At 38.7% G+C, this 6,641-nt stretch overlaps 1 protein-coding gene and 1 non-coding gene across 2 annotated transcripts in view; both read left to right on the top strand.

The window, feature by feature from the left end:
* Window positions 1-6,641, top strand: part of LOC107663326 (mitogen-activated protein kinase kinase kinase kinase 4-like) — a 38,761-nt gene that overhangs the window by 15,820 nt on the left and 16,300 nt on the right. The gene's annotated exons all lie outside the window — the stretch shown is intronic.
* On the top strand, window positions 1,180-1,251 carry trnae-cuc (transfer RNA glutamic acid (anticodon CUC)). Its single transcript has one exon. It is a non-coding gene; the product is annotated as a tRNA-Glu (tRNA).

Raw genomic sequence — 6,641 nt, 5'->3', positions numbered from 1 at the left:
GTCATCAGTCAATCAGGACACGGCGCGTTTACACTTGGCAACATCAGCTGACTTCTCGATCTGGATAACCGATCGGATCTGTATTTCCCGTGCAATATATAAATAAGTCTGTAGTGCAAAGTCGACCTGAAGTTGTGGGTTTTCTTTTGAAAACTATTTTCAGTCGCGGGACATTTTGTAAGCACAATCCAGCCATCGTGTCTGCATTCGCAGGTTGACATCACGCAAAACGCCGCCCCCTCTCTCCCGATCTGTCGGAAGAACGGAGCGCTAGTGAGACTCGTACATTTATTTTGATTTGTAAAATGTCCCGCGACTGAAAATAGTTTTCAAAAGAAAACCCACCACTTCAGGTCGACTTTGCACCGCAGACTTATTTAAATATTGTGCGGGAAATACAGATCCGATCGGTTAACTAGATCGAGAAGTCAGCTGATGTTGCCAAGTATAAACGCGCCGTGTCCTGATTGACTGATGATCCGATCTGCTTGATCAGATCACGGTGATCGCATGTTAATGCCAAGTGTAAACGCAGCCATCACAGCAGCTGGTTATTCGGTTATTTTGGCTGTTATTTCTTTAAGAGCTGCCGCTGCTGATCATGACGCGGATCTGACATGCATCATATTTTCTCTCAACTCTTTTTACCTTTTCTGATCCACTTCAGGTCTTAAAGTCTCTATTAATGAGCTTACGAGTTAAATCGGGTGTTACACGATCATAGATGAGTGAGACAGTGCTGGGCTGCTCCAGGACAGTTTTGTGAACCATTTCAGAGACACATGTTCTAATGTGACTCATATAAAATGTATTACATGCATGCACAGTTTTAAGGCAGCTTTAATCGCCTTTTTGGTAACTTCATGACTTAACTGACCACAACATTGCATGCACGTAGTTTATTTCGTGCTTTGATATGAAAGGATACAGGCTACAGCGCGTGCCGGTGCCTTTGTGCGTGCAATTGAAGAGCACGCGCTGCGAGCACAGTACCGTTTCCACGCTCGCGCCTGGAGCTGAAGTGAAGTGGAGCGCGCATCTGAAATGTCTCCCGTTCTCAGTCGTTCTGCGACTGAATAAATGCACTTCATGTCAAGAGAAAAAGTGACAGAAGCAGCAGTTGTGAGTGGGGTGGCCAACCCTAGCCCCGCCCCTGCGGTAATTGCGTTAAATGGTAATTCCCTGGTGGTCTAGTGGTTAGGATTCGGCGCTCTCACCGCTGCGGCCCGGGTTCGATTCCTGGTCAGGGAATGCTCTTGGGGGAAGTCATGGCCTAATGGTTAGAGAGTCGGACTCGTAACCCAAAGGTTGCGAGTTCGAGTCTCAGGTCTGGCAGGAATTGTAGGTGTGGGGAGTGAATGTACAGCGCTCTCTTCCACCTTCAATACCACGACTGAGGTGCCCTTGAGCAAGGCACCGAACCCCCCACTGTTCCCTGGGCGCCGCAGCATAAATGGCTGCCCGGGTGTGTGTTCACGGTGCGTGTGTGTTCACTGCTGTGTGTGTGCACTTAGGATGGGATAAATGCAGACATTCCTTGTGTGGGTAACCATACTAGGTCACGTCACTTCACTTTAAATATTTTTAACACGTTAAACTGAAAAAATTAATCGCCTGCATTAACGTGCTAACTTTGACACCACTAATACAAACCTTTATTTCCCAGAAAGAGTGCACCAAATTGGCGATGGCGGCGTTGAGAACCACTCTCTCCTGTAGAGGACTCAAAAAGCCCGTGCTCTGACTGTAACTCAGCAGCTGTGTTGTTTCATCGGAGACAGGCTCAACCCAGCAGTTAGGTAGAAAAAAATAACCCAGTGTTAAAAATGACCCAGCACCTGGGTAAAATGATTAAAATCAACCCAATAAAATGACACAACAGGCTGAACCCAGCATTTGGGTTAAAGGTTAAAAAAAAAAAAAACAGCATTTTTAGAGTATTAGTGAAAACGCCTTATTTCCTGTTTTATTCAAAACAAAAAGTTGCTCTGGCCCAGATTGATTAAGTGCAATGTGTTTGCAGGCCAGTGGGGGAGGGGGACAATCACGTTCAGGCTCAGTACAAGGCAATCGTGCTTAGTGTGTGAGTACACCCTTAAGCCTTGTTCAGACTGTCAGTCCAAATCTGATTTTTGTGCATATCCAATTGGAAACCGATCATATTTAGCCAGTGTAAATGGCAATAAAATCACATAAAATCCGTTTTTACAAATCTGTTTCAAGGTATGTTCATATGTGGTTTAAAATCCTATTCAAATCGCATTTCTGGAAATCTGTTTCAGTCTGACCGCTCAGATCAGATTTAGTGTAGCTTTTTTGCATGTCACTTTCTCATGCTACGTAAAACGTAAATATGTCAGATGTTGTGTTGTGTTGTTGTGAAGTGCAAGTCAAGCAGAAAATGACAATATAGAGCTGGACTACGCACCTCTTTAAGTTTTGAGACCAGCAGAGACATTCTGTATTGCAAACTGTATTGCTGTTATTGTTGTTTTTTTAATAGCATAGACATAACATCATTGCCATAGAAACCAATGCAGATATTCAGTAAAACAGAAGAGCGCCGCCACAGGACACACAAATCGGATCTGAACAGTTGTAATACACAGTGTGGAGAGTAGGGATAGTATGAAAATGTCTTATCACGGTTATATTGACCAAAATTATCACGGTTATCAGTATTATCACGGTGTTGTTAAATTGTGCTGGGAATGTTCAAAAAGTACTGACACATAAATCACTTTACCAAGTACAATCACTTTTACCAACAAATAAAATGACTTTTTGTTCGCATAATCACTAAAACGATAACATGGCGTCTTTCAGCCAGGTTTCCGTGAAACACAGAGCAGCAGAGTTTTGAGTTTTCAGAGTTTTTACCAATGATGTCCGGATTTTAAATGACAACATGACTGACAACAATTTATCTAATAGCATGTTCAAATATCTATTGTATATGTTCAAATAAAGCTTTGGAAAAAGTTTCATAAAAATGTAAACCTCACATTTCAGCCTTTAAATAAAGAAAAGGGTTAAGTCAAAATGATAATTGATTAATAAATGATTATATGTATTTTATGTGCTCCATAAATAATTCTAGATAACTAATCTGAATTGTTTAAATGTGTAGAATCCACATAAGCTTGTTTTTCATCAACCGGTCAAAATTTAAAGCAGGGCATGCAAATTCGGTCCTTTTTTTTGGCCAGACAAAAACTGCTGCACACAACCTGAATGTAAATGCAAGTCTCTGTAAATCCACTCACTGACAGCAGGTGGCGCTTATAGAAAAGCTGAATAGAGTGGTGGAACTATGATGTCACTTTGTAGGTAAAAACCCCGAAGCGAGTTAGCATTTTAGCACTTCCGGTTCCATCGTCCCAGAGTCAATGGATTTTTTGAATGGGAGTTTGGTTAAATCCCCTAAAATAAGGTCCATTGTTCACACAAGCTCAAGATACTTTCACATTTTATTGTACGACATAAAACACACCACCACTTACACCCCACTTGTGATTTTTTAAAACCGTTACGTTTCTTAAAGACGGTTGCTGTCATCACTTTGCCCCGAAATACAACACAAGTCTTCGGATGGAAGATGCTCGTTTTATCGCTTACTGATACGGATACTCTGGGTTCGGACCATAAGATAAACTCATGATTATTCCATGTAAACACCACATTTACCGGCTTAGTCAAAGTGAAAGTGAAACTTTAACAATGCATAGTGCTTAAAGCCACGTTAAAATGAAATGTTTACGGCAGCTGCTGTTAGAAAACATAAAGATTGAGGATTTTCTAGAAGCAAGGATAAAATAAAATAACAAAACAATAGCTGAAATGTGGTACTTTATCAGGGTTTCCGCGGGGTCTTAAATCTTTAATTTAGTTGTATCAAATTTAAGGCCTTAAAAAGTCTTAAATTGTACAAGAAAGTCTTAATTATGATTTCAAGAGGTCTTAAATTTGGGGACGGAAAGACAAGAATTGCGATATGGCTCAATGTGAGGATTAAACTTCAAAAGGCTATGAAACATGAGCGCTGCACGTTCAAAGTCTGGTGCTACGCTGCTTTGTGTACTGCCGTTACTGGGGAAACGGTTATATTTCTACCAAACGCGATCCAGAGAATGAATGTGCAATTTTAATAAAACTTGTTTTGATCAGAGTTCAGACAAATGTGAAAATCCACCCATGTTTTTACCCTGCAAACACGCAGAGCTGTAAATGTGAACTGGTGGATCGATAAGAAAACAATACATTATAAAAATCTTAATAGGGGTGGGCGATATGGTCTGCGATAATATCGTAATTGTAGTTTTAACGATGTGCGATTTGACATTATCGAGTGTTCATCTTCGGAACACAAATTACGATATTTTTGATGAAATCCGAGAGCTTTCTGAGCCTCCATAGACAGCAATGTAACTGAAATGTTCCCAGGCCCAAAAACGTAGTATATATCGTATATATATCGTAATTGTTGTTTTAACGATGTGCGATTTGATATTATCGAGTATATCGCGAAAAGCAAACAAAACACCTACAGAGTGCGCGCATACATTACATGATGATGGTCTAGTAGGTTAGACTAGTGCGCGTGCGCATTTATATTGCGTTCTTTCACTGCATGAATCAGTCTATTAAAATGCATTTAGAATTATATAATTCAAGATATGGGGCAGAAAATGTATCTATTTATATCATTTCATATAGTTAATATCACATGAAGAGTGCCGTTTTTTTCTCCAAAAGTCAGCATGATTACAAATGTGATATTGATTTTATTCAATAAACAAGAAGTTATTATTAAGAGACTTACGTTTTGGACACCATATTGCCTGCTTTTGTTCTATTTCGCCAAGAAAAATCATTCCAAACAAAGCCACAGCACTGTTTTGCGTCTCTGAGCAACATGACGGTGTTTGGTTCCTGAATGAATCAACCATTTAAATGATTCGGTTCAATCGCAATGACTTATTAACAGTGACTTGCTGCCACCTGCTGGCGGTTTTAACTTCATTTAAAGTATCTTTTAATTTTTAAAATAATTTCAAACATCAGTTTTGAATGTTTTATGTTTAAAATATCAAAACATTATTTATGCAGAACTGCTGGTTAAAGTATTCCATGCCCCTCAGAGCTGCATTAAACAGTGTGTATACATCTAAATGCCACTTCTAATGCCGCTTCTGTGTTTCCTCTGCATTGCAAAGATACATTTTGTTGATACTGATTTCATTTGCTTGGTAACAGCCCAAATGCAAGAATTTGACTCAAAAGATGGTGCACACTTTTAGAAAAAATGGCTTAATGGTAAAAATACCCATAAAACGTGTTGGAAAAGATTAATTTATATCACTGCTATGAACTGACCACACAGAATATGAAGAATATCAAAAATTCAGGAGTCAGCTGTCCACGGTAGTCCTTAGAATACCAGCACAATAACACACTCAGTGAAATATCATCTAATTATCATTATCGATAAAATCCCAGAAAATATAATTTTTTGTCAATATTGCACACCCCTAATTTGTTATTTAATTTATATAACAATTTATTCATAATAATTGTTTAAATTAATGATTAATACTTTAGACTCATTTAAAAATGGTTTAAAGGCTGAAATGTTTATCATTTGTAAAACGTTGTGATTATGAGATGCATTATTTGAATGCTTGGCCAAAGAGATGTGTCTTTAATCTAGATTTAAACAGGGAGAGTGTGTCTGAACCCCGAACGTTATCAGGAACGTTCTCTATAACGTATACTATAATAATAGTATAATTATTCACTATACTATTTATTACTAATGTCTTATTTCAGTTTTAGTTTGGCTCTAGTTTTGTATTTATTCCAGTTTATATGAAAAGGTTCATGTAGTGTGGATTAAAATTCATATACAGACTAAATCCTTTTCACTGAACGTGTTAAAATAAGTTTGAAAAGTTGTCGGGAGCATGGTGGTGGTGACGCTGAAGGCGAGTGACCGTGTGCTGTAGTTTGTGTGCTGGCGCTTTTATTTTGGCTTCAAAATTCATAAAAGTTGTATTATTTTGTGAAGATTATCTTGATGGACAAAACGTGTAAGTTTCATGAACTATGATTGAACACAGAGCTTATTTTTTGCGATAATCCAAAAGCCTATGGAAAAAAATCCCATTGGCTTTTTGTCGAGGGAACCAGTGCGATGCTAACAGCCGATCTGCCTACAAAGTGACGTCATAGTTCCCCCACTTTATTACAGCTGTTTCCCATAACCTCTGTGGACAAAGCAGTATTGCGATTAAGAACACTTCTTTAGGTATTACATGGAGCGAAGATAAAAAACAAAATGCCATCGAATCTTTTCTGAAGACAGTCAGAACAGGTATATTCATATAATTAATTAATTAATCTATTCATTTGTATAATTCCCTTGGCACTCTTTTAAAACCTCCCAGCTTCTCCAAAACTACTCTGCGTGCTGTGCGCACGTGAGACTGTCACTTAAAACTGTGCTTTATGCTGGATAGTATTAATTCATCCTCAATTGTTCAAATCGCGGTAATCAAATATGGTTATTAGGGATGCACCGATACCACTTTTTCCAGTACTCGCCCGATACCGATACTTTTATTTTTGGTACTTGCCGATAC

This window comes from Sinocyclocheilus anshuiensis, unplaced genomic scaffold, assembly GCF_001515605.1.
Source record: "Sinocyclocheilus anshuiensis isolate Anshui unplaced genomic scaffold, SAMN03320099.WGS_v1.1 scaffold2640, whole genome shotgun sequence".
NCBI classification, from domain to species: Eukaryota; Metazoa; Chordata; class Actinopteri; order Cypriniformes; family Cyprinidae; genus Sinocyclocheilus; species Sinocyclocheilus anshuiensis.
Note: the sequence above shows the minus strand (reverse complement) of the source record. Positions and strands in the feature narration are given on the sequence as shown.